At 48.6% G+C, this 22,080-nt stretch overlaps 1 protein-coding gene across 1 annotated transcript in view; it reads right to left on the reverse strand.

The window, feature by feature from the left end:
* Nucleotides 1–22,080, reverse strand: part of OXTR (oxytocin receptor) — a 60,229-nt gene that overhangs the window by 14,810 nt on the left and 23,339 nt on the right. The window lies entirely within an intron of this gene.

Below are 22,080 nucleotides of genomic sequence, written 5' to 3' on the forward strand. Positions count from 1 at the left end.
GGACCAATGAATCCTTTGAAATTGTAGTGCCTACGGTGGGCCAACAATATTCTTTATATTGTCATGTAATCTTAAAAGATGCCAATGTTTCTTCAGTAAAGCTTTCAATTTTCCCCAGTTGCTTCCACAATGAGTCACCAGTTTGATATCATTCTCTTTTTTTCTTTTTTTTTTTTTTGTTGGTCCCAGGAGTTCTTCCTTCGTCACTTTACGTCAATTTACGAGCTTGAGTCCTGCTCTAATAATGTTATGACTGTACCCTAGACACAACGTATCGGAGCAGGATTCAATAAAACGTGTAAGACGACAGAGGAAGAACTACCAAGACCAACAAATAAAGAAGAAAAAAATGATATTAAATAGCTGACTCATTATGGATGCCATTGGGGGAAATCGGACTTTCAAATCCAATAGCAGAACACTTCTGGGAGGTCTATGAAGGTAAAGTTGGTGGTCCTACATTTACAGGGATGTATAAATGAAGAAATTATGAAGTGTAAGTGATATTCTTTACTGACAACTACCAAGACCAACAAAAAGAAGAAAAAAATGATATTAAATAGCTGACTCATTATGGATGCCATTGGGGGAAATTGGACTTTCAAATCCAATAGCAGTACACTTCTGGGAGGTCCATGAAGGTAACGTTGGTTGTTCTACATTTAGAGGGATGTATATAGGCAGAAATTATGGAGTGTAAGTGATATTCTTTCCTGCCAACTACCAGGACCAACAAAAAAGAAGAAAAAAATAATAATATTAAATATCTGACTCATGGATGCCATTGGGGGAAATTGGACTTTCAAATCCAATAACAGAACACTTCTGGGAGGTCCAAGAAGGTAAAGTTGGTGGTCCTACATTTACATGGATGTATATAGGCAGAAATTATGGAGAGTAAGTGATATTCTTTACTGCCAACTACCAAGACCAACAAAAAAAGAAGAAAAAAAAATATTATATAGGCTTTCGGCGGCTGCAGGAGGAACATGGAGAGATCGTTTCCTCTATATGCGCAGCTCCTCCTATTTAGCATTTTTCTCCTTCACTCTTTAAATGTGTTTACTATGTTTCAGTTTGTGAATGAATGGGAAGCTCTGTACAAAGCTATTCCTATCCATTCATTCAGTGCAGCTGAGGCTGCACAGAGGGAGATTGAGGGCTGTGTTCTCATTCTCCTTTCTCTGTCTCAAAGGTGAGATGTCAGAGGTCTGTTTAGACCCCATATATCTTACCAAAGTTCCCCCAATGGGGCTCCAAAAAACTGGAAAGAAAAAAAATTGTGAAAAAAAATTTAAAAAATGAAAAAATATTTTATTTATTATAAAAAATAAAAAAAAGCTACTGACACTAGTGGCGGAACTAACAGGGTCACAAAGGTTGCACTTGTGACCGGGCCCTGGCATTCCACCACCAGGCTTGGAGGGAAGGGCTCTGACCGTGGGTCAGGGGGGCACTTCATAGTTTATTGCATCGGGGCCCTGAAGGTCCTAGTTACACCACTGCTCTAGACAGCAGGCTGAATTGTGATTTAGTATGATCTATATTGGTTATATTGTTACCAGTGCCAATGTTTTAATAACACTTTTATTTTATATCTAATTAACCACCCTATCCAAGGCCATGCTGAGGGTGCCATGCTGAAGCACACAGTGCGCAGAAGTCACCAACTGTCTGCAGAGTCAATAGCTAAAGACCTCCAAACTTGGTGCGGCCTTCAGATGAGCCCAACAACAGTGCGTAGAGAGCTTCATGGAATGGGTTACCATGGCCGAGCAGCTGCATCCAAGCCTTCCATCACCAAGTGCAATGCAAAGCATCGGATGCGTGTAAAGCACGCCACCACTGGACTCTAGAGCAGTAGAGACATGTTCTCTGGAGTGACCAATCACGCTCTCTGTCTGGCAATTTGATGGACGTGTCTGGGTTTGGCGGTTGCCAGGAGAACGGTACTTGCCTGACTGCATTGTGCCAAGTGTAAAGTTTGGGGGATTATGGTGTGGGGTTGTTTTTCAGGGGTTGGGCTTGGCTCCCTAGTTCCAGTGAAGGGAACTCTTAAGGCGTCACCATACCAAGACCTTTTGGAAAATGTCATGCTCCCAACTTTGTGGGAAGAGTTTGGGGATGGTCCCTTCCTGTTCCAACATGACTGCGCACCAGTGCACAAAGCAAGGTCCATAAAGACATGGAGGAGCCAGTTTGGGGTGGAGGAACTTGACTGGCCTGCACAGAGTCCTGACCTCAACCCCATAGAACACCTTTGGGATGAATTAGAGCGAAGACTGTGAGCCAGGCCTCCCCCCCCCCGACATCAGTGCCTGACCTCACAAATGTGCTTTAGGATCCCTGAGGAACCCTAAGTTTACCTGAATGGATTCATTGAACATCAGAGCACAGCTTTGGTAAGTTGGGAGGAAATTGAAATTTTGATGGAGATATCCTACTCTTTGAGTAACTCTGAGAGATATAATACGTATGGGTGAGCTTGGTTTCAATGTGAACCCATGTTTGTCCAAACCCAGGAGGAAGCTGTCAGTGCCAAGCCAATCGATTGTGGCATCACTGACCTAATATGAGGAATAACTTAGATCCCTTCATCACACGTTATACCTTTTGGATCCCTGAGGAACCCTAAGTTCCCCTGAAATCTTACATCTTTAATAGGTTAGCCTTTAAAGGAAATCATCCAAGCTCTAAAACGTTCTGCATCATCCATGACTATCATGGTACAATACTCTAAACCCGCTTTGATGGAGTTGACTTTTAACTTTGCTCTTCAAATGCTCTTCCTCTCTTTGCGGCAAGCTTGACAAGTCCTCCTTCTTGTACAGAGTTCGGGATTAGAATCAATGAAGAAATTTGGCCACAGGGACTCACAAATAAACTCAATCTATTCGTGCGGTGATTCTTGTAATGGCAACAGTTGGACATTCCACCCCCCCTTCCCTCCAGTAATGACAGCGGTCTACTGATAAAACCTTGGCGGTTCATTAGAGCTGAGCACCAGGAATACAGATAATGGAGAATTGCCTCTCTCTGCACCAGAATCACATCTGCAGAGTAACCTGCCGGCCGCTGGGCATTCCCTAAACGGATGCATTTCTGAGAGCAGACAGCATGTACCCCATCCCCCCATGTCCTCATCTTGGACCGGAACCCAGACAGCATATCTGCCATCAGTAGACAGATGACACCCCCCCCTAATGGTGGAGAATGCCCCTCATGGGTACCTGACCTTCACTGGCAGTCACTGAATTAAAACAGCTTCATGCTTCCCTTCAGTCTTGTACTGTTGTACCGGCTCCTCTCCTGGACTGAAATGGCTTCCTCTGATGTCACTGTACACTGTGAGCTTCTCACAATGTGCATTAGAAGCTGCAAGTCAGACAGAGCTCCTCCTCATTTCCTGGCTGGAGGACCTCCAGCATTGTCTAGAGCAGGATTTCAGAAGGAGAGAGAGCAAATATGCTAATTAGATACAATGCTCTCCCTAAGTTAAAATAGAATGGTCAAACATCATCATTATTGGTGGAAGTGAGTGATGGCGATCCATTGTATCAGTGCATGTCCAATCCAACAAACCGAGCGGGCATCTGGGAAAAAGTAGGGGTTTTCTGGTTGGGGAATGTGTCAGACAAATTTGCATATTTTTGAATAATTCCACACATCCTGAGGGAGTATGCAAATTACGATGACCTTTGCAATTGGATCAGAACACTCTCCCTAACGTACAACCAGAATATACAAATGAGGGTGACCACGATCCTTTGCAATTGGATCAGAACATTCTCTCTAATATGCAACAACCAAAGAAACATTGAAAAAAAAAAAGAAAAATTAAACACAAAAAAGGCTTTTAAATGGGTCTTGGTATGCAAATTAGGGTGACCATGGTTCTTTGCAATTGGGTTAGAACACTCTCCCTAATATGCAAGAACAAAAGGAGTGGTATATGGGGAAAAAAAAAAAAAAAAAGAAAAAGGGCCCACTATTTGGTTAAGGTCAGTGTGGTTGTGCCTGGTCTTGGCCATAGTGGGCAGATGACTCCCCCAAGACTGACAATGCTGCTCTACAAAGGTGGATCCTGTGCTCCTTCATCCACAGTGGGGGCGCTCTAGTACAGGAGGTGTGTTACTGGCCAGATCACCAATGCTGCTGTCGAAAGGTGTCCCCTATGCTTCCTCATCCAGGGTGGGGGCGCTCTAATATAGGAGGTGTGTTACCGGCCAGATCACCAATGCTACTGTCCAAAGGTGCCTCCTGTGCTTCTTCATCCGGAGTGGGGGCACTCTAATACAGGGGGTGTGTTACCGGCCAGATCACCAATGCTGCTGTACAAAGGTGCCTCCTGTACTCCTTCATCCGGAGTGGGGGCACTCTAATACAGGGGGTGTGTTACCGGCCAGATCACCAATGCTGCTGTCCAAAGGTGCCCCCTGTGCTTCTTCATCCAGAATGGGGGCGCTCTAATACAGGAAGTGTGTTCCTGGCCAGATCACCAATGCTGCTGTCCAAAGGTGCCTCCTGTACTCCTTCATCCGGAGTGGGGGCGCTCTAATACAGGAGGTGTGTTACCGGCCAGATCACCAATGCTGCTGTCCAAAGGTGCCCCCTGCGCTTATTCATCCAGAGTGGGGGCGCTCTAATACAGGAGGTGTGTTACCGGCCAGATCACCAATGCTGCTGTCCAAAGGTGCCCCCTGTGCTCCTTCATCCGGAGTGGGGGCGCTATAATACAGGAGGTGTTACTGGCCAGATCACCAATGCTGCTGTCCAAAGGTGCCTCCTGTACTCCTTCATCCGGAGTGGGGGCGCTCTAATACAGGAGGTGTGTTACCGGCCAGATCACCAGGTGAAAACAGAGTCTAGAAAAAAAGAAAACAAATGCAGCCGCCACATCTAACGATGGGTAAGATGCAATTTGTTACATTTTAGGTTTAATACTGTCCCTAACAGGTAAAACGAAGCCTGTGGAGTTCTCCTTTAAGCTCCCCCCCCCCGCCCCGCCGAGCGCCCACAGATGAAACATGCCATTGAAATGTAACCTCAGCTCGCGTGAAAGGCGGCTGCTCCGATTCAGCCTCACATCTCTCCCGGGGGGCTCCTCATAAGCCGCTGAAAGACCATCACTGACGTCACGGCTCCTTTGAGTATTTTTAGCAGCGGAGGAGAAAGGTGGAGGTGGGACGGCAAAAATATGTTGAGCGATAATTAGATGGATTTACGCCATTCTTACCTCCACCGTTACACCTGAGCGCCAAGGCACGGCGCAATTACTGTCAGATTTCCTTTATGAGGCTGTCAAGGGGTATGGCTACGATTTTCCCAGGCCTCGCTCTGAGCGTTGGTTCCCCCGGCGCGGGAGATATTAGCGATTTTGTGCAGGCGGGGGGGCTTAAAGTGTATCTGAACCCAAAAGTAAAAACGTCGTATATCGCAGCTTACTGGTTCTTAGATATGGTGGCTGCATTAGTTTTCTTTTTTGGCCACCCCCTTTTTTCCTCCTCCTAGCATACTTCCCATCCCCAGATGGCTATGCTCATTCCCCAATTGTGTCTATGGAGGGATTCATGGTTGACTATAAATATGTCTGCCTTGGTTTATTTATTTATTTCAGGTACTTCTATGGCGCCATCAATTTACATATATATTGAACATTCACATCAGTGCCCGCCCCCGAGGAGTGTGCAATCTAAGGTCCCTAACTCACATTCATACATACATCTACTGGGGCCAATTAACCTCCCAGCATGTCTTTGGAGTGTGGGAGGAAACCGGAGTACCCAGAGGAAACCCACACGGGCACAGGGAGAACATGCAAACTCCAGGGAGGTGGTGCTGGGGTTGGGATTCGAACCAACGACCCGAGTACTGCCAGGTGAAAGTGCTAACCGTTTAGCCGCTGTGCTGCCCCATTGGTGCGATCCAACTTGTAGATTTAATTTTTTTTTGTGGGGGGGGGGAATCCTCTTTTATACAGAGATTTCCTATGATTGTCAGCTCCATCTAGTGGCCAAAATGCAGTATTATTCCTAAAAAAACCTCAATAAGGAAAAATCCTGCATTATGGCCACTAGATGGGGCTGAGGATCCACCGCATTGAGCACATTGTGGCCATAGTTCGGAATGGCTGGGCCAGGGGCGGACTGACAACTCATGGGACCCCCCGGGCAATAGGGGATCATGGGGCCCCGGTGTCCTTGCCCAAACTCAAAAAAGCCTATGAAAAAGGTACCAGGGGCATCTCATGGGGCCCCCTACTGACCCCGGGCCCTCGGCAGTGCCTGAGTTCCCAAATGGTCAGTCCGCCCCTGGGCTGGTCGAACGCTTGTGAAACGCTTGGCATCTGAAGCCTTTTGAGTGGATTCTGCTGGCTTAGTGGAAATTCCGGCAGTGAAAAGATCACAAGGGGCAGAAAGGAGCCCGTTTGTTTATCCAGAAGGGAAGTGTTGATTTTGGAGATGGTATCTGATAATTATTGGAAGCACTTGGAATAACTCTGGGAGGTGTTTAGAAAAAGTCTTGAAACGTTTTTTCGCTCTTTTACCAAAATGACCTAAACAAAACGCAACAAAATGTATGAAAATAAATGTATTGAGTTCGGGATATAAACACACATGTCTGTTTGTGACGAAAATACCCCCAGGGGCCACAGATGGCGGAAACACTTTCATTGGATTGGGTTTCCTTGATCTTGGCTATGAGGTCATAAATACTATAACCTGTTCTTGACCGGGGATGGCATTTTAGGCCTCTTTGACGGGGTCATCCTGGCTTTCAGGCATTAAAGGGAACCTATCACTTTGTCCAAAGAGTTCACAGACAGACCTAGCGGGTATACCTATTCCCCCTTGGGCCACTGCCCACACCATATTTGCAGTCCGTTCACTAGCCACGCTGTATATCCAGTCCCCCTTCCAACCACTGCCAGTACCATAATCCCTTCCACCACCCCATCCCCATTGACCAGGCTGTATTTCCATTCCTCCCTACCAGTACTGAGCACACCATATTCCCAACTCTCTGCATAAACACTTACGCCATATTACTAGTCCCCCTTCCCACCACTGGCAATACCATACTCTTAGTCCCCCCTGCCCCCACCAGCTACTTGCCAAGCCATATTCGTAGTTACGCTCCCCTCCCAGTACTGGTCCCATCATATTCCCAGTCCTTGTCTCCCACCACCAGCAAAGCCATATTCCTATTCCCCTTATCCCACCACTGGCAACATCATATTTCAAGTCATCCTCTCCCGCCACTGGTAATGCTGTACTCCTATTCTATCCTCCACTATCCATTCCATGTTCCCAGTTCCCCCTTATCACTGTTGGCTATGCCATATTACCAGTTGTCCCTTTCACCACTGACAATGCCATACTCCTAGTTTCCCCTTCAGCTACTGGCCAAGCCATATTCTCAGCCTTCGCAAAAAATGGAATATCTGGCTACTCGTCCCAAAGTGATAGTGAAAAATCGAATATCTGGATGCTCGTCCCAAAGTCATAGCAAAAAATCGAGTATCTGGATGCTCGTCCCAAAGTCATAGCAAAAAATCGAGTATCTGGCTGTTTGTCCCAAAGTCATAGTGAAAAATTGAGTATCTGGCTGCTCTTCCCGAAGGTCCAAAAGAGTTCTTTTTGAGTAAATGTGTAATGATATGTTTGCTGCATTAAAGTCCCATAGGGGGTTATTCTTGTCCATATTCTGAGCCTTCGTTTCCCAGCACCGGCAGCATAATATTCCTATTCCCTTTCTACCACCATCGACAACACCATATTTCTAGTCCTTCTACCCCACCACCAGCAACACCATATTTTTAGTTACTCTCTCCCACTACTGATTATTCCATGCTCCTGTTCCTTCTCCACTGTCTACTCCATATTCCCAGGCTTCCTCTTCCCACTGATGGCCATGCTTTATTACCAGTTGACCTTTTCCCCACTGGCAGATCCATACTCTTAGTCACCCCTCCAGCTACTGGCCAAGTCACATTCCCCTCCTATTACTGGCCATACCATATACCCAGCCCTTGTTTCCCACCAGCAGCACCATATTCCTTTTCCCTTTCTCCCACCACTGACAACAACATATTTTAGTCATTCTCCCCCACCACCAGCAACAACAACATATTTCTAGTCTTTCGCCCCCACCACCTGCAACGCCATATTTGAATCATTCTCAGCCCACCACCAGCAACAACATATTTCTAGTCATTCTCCCCCACCACCTGCAACAACATATTTCTAGTCATTCTCCCCCACCACCTGCAACAACATATTTCTAGTCATTCTCCCCCACCACCTGCAACAACATATTTCTAGTCATTCTCCCCCACCACCAGTAACACCATATTTTTAGTCACCATCTCCCACCACTGGTCATGTCATACTCCTGTTCCCCCTCCACTGCTCACTCCATGTTCCCAGTCTTCCCCTTCTGACCGATGGCTGTGCCATATGACGGATCACCCCTTCCAGCACTGCCAATTCCATACTCTTAGCTCCAGATACTGGCCAAGCCATGTCACATTCCCCTTCTATTACTGGGCATGCCATATTTCCAGCCCCCATTTTCTTCTTCTCTTTCTCTCACTACCGAAAACACCATGTTTCTAGTCATTCTCCACCAACACCAGTTAGACCATATTTCTAGCCTCCCTCTCCCACCACTGGTCATGCCATACTCCAGTTCTCCCCACTACTGTCCAGTCCATGTTCCCAGTACTCCCCCTTCCCACTGATGGCCATGCCATACTCCAGTTCTCCCCACTACTGTCAAGTCCATGTTCCCAGTACTCCCCCTTCCCACTGATGGCCATGCCATATCCCCAGTTCCCCCCGCTACTGTCCAGTCCATGTTCCCAGTACTCCCCCTTCCCACTGATGGCCATGCCATATCCCCAGTTCCTCCCACTACTGTCCAGTCCATGTTCCCAGTATTCCCCCTTCCCACTGATGGCCATGCCATATCCCCAGTTCTCCCCACTACTGTCCAGTCCATGTTCCCAGTACTCCCCCTTCCCACTGATGGCCATGCCATATCCCCAGTCCCCCCACTATGCACACTGTATTCCAAATCTCCCTCCACTCCTGGCCATGTCAACGCCAACTTCAGGCCCTCTGACCTGAGAAAGGTCACTAATTAATGGAGCTGCTAGACCACATTCCTAGCCCAGCCTCTTCCCATGCGGTTTTTAATGAAAGGTACAATATTTTATTGTTCTGGGTATTTTTGTTTGTTTGTTTTTGTTGATAGTTGGCTATGATAATTGGAACATTGTTCTTTTGATCTTCTTGTGCTGGCTCTTTGTTGTCTTTGTTACTCTAGTGGGTGATGTTCTCCCATCCCTTCCTGATCATTCATCAGAACATATAATTAGTTCTGTATATTCCGCGCCAATTCTTTTTTGTTTATTTGATTTTAAGTGAGCCAGTTAGTGACCTACCGTACACAATTATCGTGGCTCCCCGCTAATGTATCTTTTCATCATTTTAGGTGCTTTTGTTATATTGTGACGTCTCTGTATATTACTTCTAACAACATCCTGATTGCACAACATGTTTTGTTTGCAATTAGTAACATTTAGAAGCCAACTCTGCAGAAACCATGCAACTGTCCCGCTTCCTTCCTATGTCTTTAATGGCCACCATGTTCCCGATTGCAATCTGTAGACTAGCATTCCTCAGAACCGTGTCCTGAGCTAAGGGAATAATAGTCTACATTCCGTTGCGGGACTAGGAGCGCGTGCTCCACGTTCTGAGACCTGGTCATGGTGTAGGACACGGACAACTAGGGAAAGCGGGGGGGGGGGGTTGGGGTAAAAATAAGAGGTTGGACCATGGTTTTTCTCCTCTCCCAACCATTCAGTTATGAGCTACCATGACCACTTGCCATGTTAGTACCTATAGCCATGGCTGTGGTTGGCACAACAAAAAGTATACTGCACGTTCAGCAGTCAGTACCACCGCCAAATGTGACCCATTCAAGTAAACGGGGCTGTGGTGCTACCGCCCTGCCACCGCCTGTAATGAACATGGCTGTGCTGCAGTGCTGCGGCCTTTCTAGGGTTAAAACAGGCAGTGAGGAGGCAACATATTGCCTCTGAACCGCCTGTCAAATGCTTCTGAAAAGCGATCCACCACGTGATGCCAGAGGGTCTGTAGAGAACCTCCTGGTGGGACCTTTGATGGCCTCAGTACAGTAACTAGCAATGTATACAAGGAAAAGTAATTCCTCCGACAAGTTTAATCTTCAGGAGTTTTTCTGGAAGTAGCCGTTCAGTAAAGTAATAAATTATTATTATTATTATACAGTATTTATAAAGCGCCGATAGTTCGCTCAGCGCTGTACATTACAAAGGGGGACAGAACAATACCAATACAATGTGATACACAAGAAATCACAAAAAACGGAAAACAAATTATGATTTTTCTGCCGGCTGATGGGAGAAGGAAGAAAAGCGAACAGTGTTCATATCGCTCGCTCTACAGCACTATGTCTACGCTTCTCTTCACAGACATTTCCAGCTTAGAAAGGCTTTGTGAGTGGAAGTTCAAACCGAGGAGCGAGCCACCGCTCTACCCTGAGCCACACAAACAGACACACAGACATTGTCCAATCCGACAAAAAATGCATTGCTTAAATCTTCCTTTCCTTTTTTGTTGCTTCCTTCCCCTTTTCCTTCATTCCCTCCCTTCTTCCTTCTCTCCTTCCTTTCTTGTTTACTTTCTTCATTCCTCCGTTCCTCCTTTTACTTCTTCCTTTCCTCCTTCTCTCCCTCTCTTTCCTCCTTCCTTTCTTCATCATTTCCCTCTTTTCTTGCTCTTTCTTCATTATTTCTTTCCTCCTCTTTTCTCTTCCTTCCTTCACTCTCTCCTTCCTTTATTCCCTTCCAACCCTCTTCATTCCTTCTCTCCTTCCGTCCCTCCTTCCTTCCACACTCCTGTCTCCCTTCCTTCTCTCCCCCCCCTTTTTCCTTTCTTCCCTCTTTTTTTTTTCCTCCTTCCCTTCTTAATTTATTTCTCCATCCCCCCTTCCTTCCCTTTCTTCAACCCCCCTTCCTTTCTTTCTCCCTCCTTCCTTTCTTTCTCATCTCTCTTCCATTCTCCTGCCTCCCTTCCTTCTCCCCCTCCCCCCCTTTCTTTCTCCCTTCCCTCTTTTTTTTTCCTCCTTCCCTTCTTCCTTTCTTTATCCCTCCCCCCTTCTTTCCATTCTTCCTGTCTTTCTCCCTCCTCCCTTCCTTCCCATTTCCCCCCTCCCCTTCCTTCCTTTCTCTTGCCCCCTTCCTTCTCTTCGCCCCCCCCCCTTTCTCCATTCCCTCCTTTATTTCTCCCTCCTTCCCATCTTTCTTCCTTCCATACTCCTGCCTCCCTTCTTTCTCTCCCCCCCCCCTTTTCCTTCCCTCTTTTTTTTTTCTCCCTCCCCCCTTCTTTCCATTCTTCCTATCTTTCTCCCCCCTCCCTTCCTTCCCGTCTCCCCCCCCCCTTTCCTTTCTCTTGCCCCCGTCCTTCTCTTCCCCCCCTTCCTTTCTCCCTCCTTCCCATTTTCCTTCCTTCCATACTCTGCCTCCCTTCCTTCTCTCCCCCCCCCCTTTTCCTTTCTTTCTTCCCTCTTTCCATTCTTCCTATCATTCTCCCTCCTCCCTTCCTTCCCATCTCCCCTCCCCCCCCTTTTTCCTTACTTTCTTCCTTCTCTACTTTCTTTCTCCATCCTTTCTCCCACCCCCCCCCCCCCCCCGTCTTTCTTTTTCCTGGTAGTATAGTTGGGATTTAGTTACAGCTTTAGGCATTGACATCTCTGCAGGTAGACTGTGATTTGTGGATGGATCTCACAGTCGGTCCCGGCGCTCGCTGTCCGCTCACACATACTTCCTTAGATATGGAGGCATTTGACTGTACACGGACCCTGTGCTTTGTTTGTGGCTTTTAATCTGTTGCCACTCAGTTGGCTGCCAGACGGGAATAGCAGGAGAGCCCCCCCCCCCCCGTGGAGTCACATGAAGGTGAGCTCTCAGTCCACGCTTCCTACCCCCAAGTGACAGTTGTGGCTGCTTGAGCGGCCAATCACTAACCACCAACACTGCCACAGGGAAGGTAGGAGGGGAAGTCACATGCACCCCCGTACCCCACAGCACCGGGTATTTGTGGAGAGAAGAAGGCAAAGCCCACTTGGGCAATCGGGTTCCTTTTAATGGTGACCTCCCGCTATGGCCTGTATTGCATACACACCTTGGACCAGCTTGGCCCCATGTTCATATACAAATCTCATACCTGAGGGGCAGCTGGGGAAGCTGATCATTACTGTAGTAGTCAGCCCTACTACAGTGATAACAGGAAACCACGTCTCCGGCGCTGCACAGGGGTAATCACTAGTGTACCGGTGGAGGCATCAAAAGTGCAAATGCTCTCGGAACATGATCTTGGTGATGCAGCCCTCGTCCGACAGGGAGATCAAGCCACAAACTGGAAAAGAACACACGGGGCGCAAACCCAAACAAACAACAGAATAAAAGCCGGCAAATAGCCACTGGGGATCGTCCAACGTGGTTGCAGAGTTCACGACTGAAAGGAGTCGGCACGCTAACGCGTTTCGGGGACGTGTCCCCTTCCTCAGGCTACTACAGTGATAGCCACAATCTTCCGGGTCCTTAGCCTGGCGGTTTCCCCTTTACACACTGACCACTGAGGGTAGTTCGCTTGGCACTGCCGCCAATCACAGGAACATTTTATTAATGAATATGAGGCATTGTCTGATTGGATGAGGTGGAGAGGGGCAGTGATGTCAAAAACTCCTCCTTGTCCAATCAGAGCACGGGTGTATTTACCACAAGGCATTTGCCTAGGGCGGCATTTTTCAGGGTAGCAGCAGCATGTTTCGAGGGGCAGCACCGCCCCCCTGAAAGAAGGGATGGAAGAAGGGGCACACGCAGCACGGGGACCAGGTGGGATCTGAGAGATGCTGCGGGCTGCTTGAAGGTGTATGCAGAGCCTGATTCTTGTTCCTGGGGACTTCCGGAGCTGTGAAGCTGAGTGTCTGATCTCTTCCCGGGGTGGGGGGTTGCCAATGTATGGGGGGCGGTGGTAGTGGAAGGCTCTCTCAGGTGTCAGGCTCTATTCATGGGGGAAGGAGGTGTTGGTTGTTGTCAGGTCTCTCCGTGAAGGGGGGGGGGGGCAATTTTTGTGTTGCCTAGGGCAGCACAAAACCTGAATACACCACTGAATCAGAGTACACCTATTCATTGAAAACAAAATCCACTGTATGCATTGACATACCTCCTTAGATCCAGTCTGTCCAAACAGTGTAGGCACTTGCTGACTTGGCACTATCCACAGGCAGCTTAACTCTTCATGAAAGACACAGAGGTTGAATCCAATGCAATTGAAGTTTAGATAATCACAGTACAGAGGATGTTTTCACAGTCTTTTCAATTGTAAGAAGACAGTGGGGTTGATTTACTAAAACTGGAAAGTGCAAAATCTGGTGCAGCTCTGCATAGAAACCAATTAACTTCTTTTTTTTTTTTGTAAATGCTTAAGTCCAGGGGTGGACTGACAAATCATGGGGCCCCCAGGTAATAGGGGATCATGGGGTCCCTGTGTCCCCTGTGTCCTCGCCCACACTCAAAAAAGCCTATGAAAGGTACCAGGGGCATCTCATGGGGCCCCCTACTGACCCCGGACAAGGAATTCTGTGAACGGTGGCAGTGTGGAGCTAGAGCCCCCCCACGTTCTGAAAGTGCAGCTCCTCGGCAAAGGATGCAAAAGATCGCAGCTATCGCTGCATGTAGCATGGTCTACGACAGTGATTATCACCTTCCGCAGTGGCCCATCAGGTATGAGATGTGCATACTTGCACCGTGCCAAGCTGGACGAACAGAACTATACAGATCATACCTGGAGACCAGCTTTAAAGGATAAAGAAGTGTTTCTGTGCGCTGATTTGGAGCGTCTGAGGTCAGAGACCCCGGCCTACGTGACAAACATATTTCTGGATCCTGAAAAGGTTAGAGCAATTGACGGACGTCTGCGCCGACTATGAGGACGAGACCTTTGCCGGATTGTCGGTAATCTTGTCTTTGAGACACCGAAAAACGATGAGGTCTGGGAACTTCCTGTGCTGAACAGAAGTCGGATTTAAGAGCTCCAGAAATATTGGGATTTGTGGTTTGGAGGGCACAAAATTACACGGGGCGAGCCGCTGAATGAAAACGAGCCTTCTAATCCTTTCTACAAACATCCAAAGATGGGGAATTGCGTGCCGTGTCAGACGTCAGGAGAACAGACATACCGGTTCTTCTACAAACAACTGACACCCGTATATAGAGGTGTGATGGTGCGATTCATGCCCGACGGCAGTTTAATTCTACAGAAAATCATTGTATTTGTGTACAGAGGAACACAAAAGAACCTCTCCACCGCCAAAAGATTGCAAATGAAGCCCCCATTCCCAATGACCAGAGAATCCCCAACATTGTCTATGGCAGTGGTGGTCACCTGGAAAGTGATAGAGGGCTTCAAGTGCGCTCGCCGACATTTCCAGAGTGACGCATTTTCTCACCTTAATGCCCAAAACTGTCGGTCCTGCTGCAGAGTATCGCAATGCATACTGACAAGGTGGAGTACGACAACCCCCCTGTATTGGAGGTCATGGAAGTATATGTTAACCCCTCCTCCTCTGCATTGGTGCCTATGGCCCTGAAAGTGTTACCCCCACCGCCCCTGTATTGGTGTCCATGGCACTGAAAGTGTTACCCCCTATCCCTCCTGTATTGGTGTCCATGGCAGTGAAAGTGTTACCCCCATCCCTCCTGTATTGGTGTCCATGGCAGTGAAAGTGTTACCCCCATCCCTCCTGTATTGGTGTCCATGGCAGTGAAAGTGTTACCCCCCATCCATCCTGTATTGGTGTCCATGGCAGTGAAAGTGTTACCCCCCATCCATCCTGTATTGGTGTCCATGGCAGTGAAAGTGTTACCCCCATCCCTCCTGTATTGGTGTCCATGGCAGTGAACATGTTACACCCATCCCTCCTGTATTGGTGTCCATGGCACTGAAAGTGTTACCCCCTATCCCTCCTGTATTGATGTCCACGGCAGCGAAAGTGTTACCCCCCATCCATCCTGTATTGGTGTCCATGGCAGTGAAAGTGTTACCCCCCATCCCTCCTGTATTGGTGTCCATGGCAGTGGAAGTGTTACTCTCCATCCATCCTGTATTGGTGTCCATGGCAGTGAAAGTGTTACCCCCCATCCCTCTTGTATTGGTGTCCATGGCAGTGAAAGTGTTACCCCCTCATCCCTCCTGTATAGGTGTCCATGGCAGTGAAAGTATTACCCCCCTCACTCCCCCTGTACTGGTGTCCATGGCAGTGAAAGTGTTACCCCCCCATCTTCCGTGTACTGGTGGTCAAGGCAGTGAAAGTGTTACCCCCCCCATCCTTTGTGTACTGGTGTCCATGGCAGTGAAAGTGTTACTCCCATTGCCCCTGTATTGGTGTCCAGGGCAGTGAAAGTGTTACCCCCCATCCCTCCTGTATTGGTGTCCATGGTAGTGAAAGTGTTACCCCCCATCCCTCCTGTATTGGTGTCCATGGTAGTGAAAGTGTTACCCCCCTATCCTCTATGTACTGGTGTCCATGGCAGTGAAAGTGTTACCCCCATCCCTCCTGTATTGGTGTCCATGGCAGTGAAAGTGTTACCCCCCTATCCTCTATGTACTGGTGTCCATGGCAGTGAAAGTGTTACCCCCCATCCCTCCTGTATTGGTGTCCATGGTAGTGAAAGTGTTACCCCCCTATCCTCTATGTACTGGTGTCCATGGCAGTGAAAGTGTTACCCCCATCCCTCCTGTATTGGTGTCCATGGCAGTGAAAGTGTTACGTCAGGAGAACAGACATACCGGTTCTTCTACAAACAACTGACACCCGTATATAGAGGTGTGACGGTGCGATTCATGCCCACCGGCAGTTTCATTCTACAGATGAAGAAAATCATTGTATATGTTGTGGGAACTCGCTTCAACGTGGTAGAGCTTTGAAACGCAAACAGCTACTCGCTTTCTTTTTCAGGGCCTTTCTAGCCCACTTTTATTTAAATGAAAGTTCAAACATAATGCTTCCCACGCAGGGGTATCCACCAACAAAACAAAGATTCAGCCTCCTGGCTGACACACAGTTCATTGTCAGTCTCCTGCAGACCCTTCCCAAATTATAGCCACTAGCACACAGCTAGTCTGTCTTCCACCTGACTCCAAGGCAGAGACCTCCCGTCTGCCAGGGTGGAGCCCTGCTGACTCCTAGCTGCCGGGGTGGAGCCCAGAACTCTGGTCCTGACTCTATGAAGAGGCCTGCACACACCTGTGCCATCAGTCTCCTGGCCATTCCCAAAACCTGGTCCCAGGATTGGAGATTTCATCCCTCCCAGATCTCTTTGAAATCTCCAGGCTCCAGCTCCCAAAACAGACCTTAGAAACAAAGGAGAGTGAAAAGCCACTTTCCTCCATATCAAACACTTACCCTGGAGCCCCTCAACCTGCATTGTTGAGAATCCCGGGTGACTGATCACCACACTGTCACAATGTGTACAGAGCAACACAAAGGAACCTCTCCATCGCCAAAAGATTGCAAATCAAGCCCCCATCCTCTGTGTACTGGTGTCCATGGCAGTGAAAGTGTTACCCCCCATCCTCTGTGTACTGGTGTCCATGGCAGTGAAAGTGTTACCCCCCATCCTCTGTGTACTGGTGTCCATGGCAGTGAAAGTGTTACCCCCCATCCTCTGTGTACTGGTGTCCATGGCAGTGAAAGTGTTACCCACCATCCCTCCTGTATTGGTGTCCATGGCAGTAAAAGTGAACCCCTCATTTTACAGTGTATTATGTAACAATGTAAATATGTAACTGTGCATCTATTTGTGGCCTTCTCTGCAACTCCCACAACTCTGCTCTCCCTTCTTGTGCAGGGTGACTGGTCTTGTCTCCGCCCCCCTAGTTTTCTGTAGTGGGTGGGGCCTTCTGGGCAACTCCCACAGCTCTGCTCCCTCTACTTGTGCAGGGTGACTGGCCTTGTCTCCACCCCCTCCTGTAGTTTTCTGTAATGGGTGGAGCCTGCTGGACCCCTCCTAAAGCTCTGCTCTGTGTACAGTCTACATACAGCACAGTGATGATGATGTCACTGCTACTTTTACAAGGTAACATCTGGGTTTGCAAAGGCATTCGATGCGCGCAGAGTGGATTTATATCCTTGGCAGCTATTGAGGAATAAAGCTGAATGAAAGTTTTTGTGGCCGGAGTTCAGCTTTAAATAAACATCAGGATCTCCATGTTTCCTGTATTCCGATGTTCCCGCAGCGGATGTCTGATAAATAGGATGTTACAAACCTGCGTTTGACGCCAATGATGCACTCAGCGAAAAGTCTGTTTGCAGCCGCCGCGGCACGGCTCCAGCACCTTATTACCTGCTGCAACAGCTGCCCACCAATCATGCTGAGTGCCCCCCCCCCTTTCATTACATCCCTCTCTGCGGATCAGCAGCGATCCTTAGCGGGCAGCCAGATTAATGGAGGAAAGGCTGGCAGCGGGATCGGACGCACACTGCGACTGTCAGAGCCGAGTGGAAGGTTAATTGCCTGACTTCCAAAAAAAAGGCAAACTGTGCTTTGGGCAGAGAAAAGCCGAAACGACAAACTTACCGCTACTCCAAGAGAGCCAATCATGACCCTTCCTCTATTATCCGTGCAGCTGCACCACCCGCACAGAGGAATGCGGACCCGCGGGTGCTATTAGTTCTAATGGAACGCCGCCTGCACTGGAAAACACAACCGTACCAGGAACCGAGGTACCCATGCAGGCTGCATTTTCGGAAGAAGTGCAGGGACTTCTTTCCCTGCGTATCCCGGGGCACGGGAGTCCATTCAAATGAACGGGCTCTCGTGTCCGCACAAAACGTGGCCCGTACGGCCGCATAGGTGTGAACTGGGGCCTAAACATGACCTCCAGCGCACCCTTCAGTCTTGCACAGGTGTACTGGCTCCTCCCCTTCAGTCTTGCACAGGTGTACCGGCTCCTCCCCTCCAGTCTTGCACAGGTGTGCCGGCTCCTCCCCTCCAGTCTTGCACAGGTGTACTGGCTCCTCCCCTTCAGTCTTGCACAGTTGTACCGGCTCCTCCCATTCAGTCTTGCACAGGTGTACCGGCTCCTCCCCTTCAGTCTTGCACAGGTGTACTGGCTCCTCCCATTCAGTCTTGCACAGGTGTACCGACTCCTCCCATTCAGTCTTGCACAGGTGTACCGGCTCCTCCCATTCAGTCTTGCACAGGTGTACCGGCTCCTCCCATTCAGTCTTGCACAGGTGTACCGGCTCCTCCCATTCAGTCTTGCACAGGTGTACCGGCTCCTTTCCTGGAGTGAAATTACTTCCTCTGATGTCACTGCACACTCTGAGCGGCTCACAATGTGCATTAGAAGCTGCAGCAAGTCAGATAGAGCTCCGTCCTCATTTCCTGGCTGGGGGACGTCCAGCGTCATAGAGCTCTCCCCTACCTTCCCCCTCAGTATAGAGCCCCCCCCCTCCTCCCCTCCCCCCCAGTATAGATCTCTCTCCCCACCTTCCCACCAGTATAGAGCTCTCCCCCCACCTTCCCCATAAGTGCAGAGTCCCTGCCTCCCCTTCACCCCCAGTATAGAGTCCCCCCCCCCCCGCAGTTCATTGCTCCCCCCACTTTTTCCCTCCTATTATAGAGCTCTCCCCTACCTTCCCCTTCAGTACAGAGCACCCCCCCCCCCAGTACAGAGCTCTCCCTCACCAAGCCCTCCCCACAGTAAAGATCTGATTGGGGATATTTAATTTCCCTTCTTATGTGTATCTTCCCAAAGTGAAGGGAAATCCCCTCTTAGTGAGTTGCCTCTCACCTCCCGTTCAGGTGACAACTGTAAAATGTTGTTTCCCATCATTTTCTGTCCCAGTGACTCTGAGTGGGAAAAAGTGGAACAATAAAAGCTTGCCGGGGGTTCTAACCCTTCCCTATTCCATCCAAAACTGAACATAAAGTTTTGGCTTTGGATATATTTTAAGACTTCATAGCCCCTCCATAGAAAATAATCTGGGATCTGACACCCCACCACAATCACCGAACAGTCTGTAGCCGCAATGGCTTTGAATTGGCGTGTATCCAAATACACATTGAGACGATAATTTGTTACTGAAATACGTAACTCACAGCTGCATGGGAAACCGAAATCCCTCCAGATGTGGTCTGGTGTTCACAGTCTGTGGGAGGAATCAAGAGAACGTTGAGCTGTGGACAACCCCTCCATCATCTCAGCCTAGGCCAAGTCAGCGGACAGGAGCCCAGGGATGACTTATTAATGACGAAAGGTGGAACCTTCCTGAGAAATGTTCCTGTTGCTGCATATTGTGACATGTCCAGGGGCGGACTGACAACTCATGGGGCCCCCCCGGGCAATAGGGGATCATGGGGCCCCTCTGTCCTTGCCCACACTCAAAGCACACCCAAAAAAGCCTACAAAAGGTACCAGGGGCATTTCATGGGGCCCCCTCTTGACCCAGTGCCCGAGTGCTCGAATGGTCAGTCCGCCCCTGGACATGTCAGAGATTTATGGATACGTGTAGAGAAAAGGCCCATACACACAATAAACAAATTGTACGAGGAGCGATCGTATGATAACCTGAACGTTAGCTTTCAAGAGCCGATCACAACAGTTCAGGCGATGACAACCGAAGGGGCAAGTGACAACATTTTTCTTGTACGACACTAGATCATACGATACGATCATACAATTGCCCAAAAATACATGAACAGGGGACTAAAGATGGCTGGATCCAGTCCCACTGAACCAAGACCTACCCCACCCCCCTTAAACCTAAGTAACCACACAGACAACAAAATGGAGCTAATGGCCCAAAGCGGCCTTTTATTACAACCATAAATGGACCTTAAGAACTGGATGGACCGTAAGAACCGTGTCTGATCTTGCTGAGTCCATTCTCCTCCATCGGAGGGAAGAATGTCCGCTATGTGTGGAATGTGATCTCCATCTATATCTGAGCCGTATCATCGCTGCGCTGACTGACACATAAACCGTGTGTGATTATTAAACAATAAACCCTCCATAGACAGGAGGGCATACCATTGTGATTGTGTGCTCGGGATGCGATGGCTCCGATGCGATTATTTCACAAGGCGCGCGAGGTGGCAAGTTGGGAATTTTTTTTTAAAAAAAAAAGGATTTTTTCTTTAATAGTTTCATTGTTGAGGAATTTTTCCATTTTCAAGGCAATCTGTCACTAAGATGGGAGAGATGGCAGTGAAAGTGTTACCCCCACCGCACCTGTATTGGTGTCTATGGCAGTGAAAGTGTTACCCACCATCCCTCCTGTATTGGTGTCCATGGCAGTGAAAGTGTTACCCCCCATCCCTCCTGTATTGGTGTCCATGGCAGTGAAATTGTTACCCCCATCCCTCCTATATTGGTGTCCATGGCAGTGAAAGTGTTACCCACCATCCCTCCTGTATTGGTGTCCATGGCAGTGAAATTGTTACCCCCATCCCTCCTATATTGGTGTCCATGGCAGTGAAATTGTTACCCCCCCCATCCCTCCTGTATTGATGTCCATGGCAGTGAAAGTGTTACCCCCACCGCCCCTGTATTGGTGTCCATGGCAGTGAAAGTGTTACCCCCCATCCCTCCTATATTGGTGTCAATGGCAGTGAAAATGTTACCCTCCCATCCCTCCTGTATTGATGTCCATGGCAGTGAAAGTGTTACTCCCACCGCCCCTGTATTGGTGTCCATGGCAGTGAAAGTGTTACCCCCCATCCCTCCTGTATTGGTGTCCATGGCAGTGAAAGTGTTACCCCCCATCCCTCCTGTATTGGTGTCCATGGCAGTGAAAGTGTTTCCCCCCCCATCCCTCCTGTATTGATGTCCATGGCACTGAAAGTGTTCCCTTCACTGCCCCTGTATTGGTGTCCATGGCAGTGAAAGTGTTACCCCCATCCCTCCTGTATTGGTGTCCATGGCAGTGAAAGTGTTACCCGCCCCATCCCTCCTGTATTGGTGTCCATGGCAGTGAAAGTGTTACCCACCATCCCCCCTGTATTGGTGTCCATGGCAGTGAAAGTGTTACCCCCCATCCCTCCTGTATTGGTGTCCATGGCAGTAAAAGTGAACCCCTCATTTTACAGTGTATTATGTAACAATGTAAATATGTAACTGTGCATCTATTTGTGGCCTTCTGGGCCACTCCCACAGCTCTGCTCTCTCTTCTTGTGCAGGGTGACTGGTCTTGTCTCCGCCCCCGTAGTTTTCTGTAGTGGGTGGGGCCTCCTGGGCCACTCCCACAGCTCTGTTCTGTTTTCTTGTGTAGAGTGACTGGCCTTGTCTCCACCCCTTCTGGGGTTTTCTGTAGTGGGCGGGGCCTTCTGGGCCACTCCCACAGCTCTGTTCTGTTTTAAATCCTCCATAGACAGGAGGGCATACCATTGTGATTGTGTGCTCGGGATGTGATGGCTCCGATGTGATTATTTCACATGGCACACGAGGTGGCACGTTGGGTTTTTTTTTTTTTTTAAAAAAAAGGATTTTTGAGTAATTCTTTAATAGTTTCATTGTTGAGGAATTTTTCCATTTTCAAGGGAATCTGTCACCAAGATGGGAGAGCTTGGGCGCATGGAGATTTATTGGTGATACAACGTTCTTGCCAAGTCCTTCAGCATCTGCAACAAGTTTTACGCAGATTGTACCATTCTCTTTGGGTACGGCCATTTTCTCAGCAGCAGCATCCAATCGGAGAGCATTTTCCAGTGCTCTGACCTTAAGTCACGGGTGTCATACTGGTGGCCCTCCAGTTGTTGCCAAACCACAAGTCCCATGAGGCATTGCAAGATTGACAGTTACAAGCATGACTCCCAAAGGTAGAGGAATGATAGGACTTGTGGTTTGGCAACAGCTGGAGGGCCGCCAGTTTGACACCCTTGCCTTGAAGCATATGTGACCCTCTACCTCGTAAAATGGCTAATTTAGTTTAAAAATAGAAATGAAAGGCAAAACATGCTAAAGG

Source organism: Staurois parvus, unplaced genomic scaffold, assembly GCF_062004578.1.
Source record: "Staurois parvus isolate SC_StPar_1 unplaced genomic scaffold, SC_StPar_1.0 ptg000824l, whole genome shotgun sequence".
Lineage (NCBI taxonomy): Eukaryota > Metazoa > Chordata > Amphibia > Anura > Ranidae > Staurois > Staurois parvus.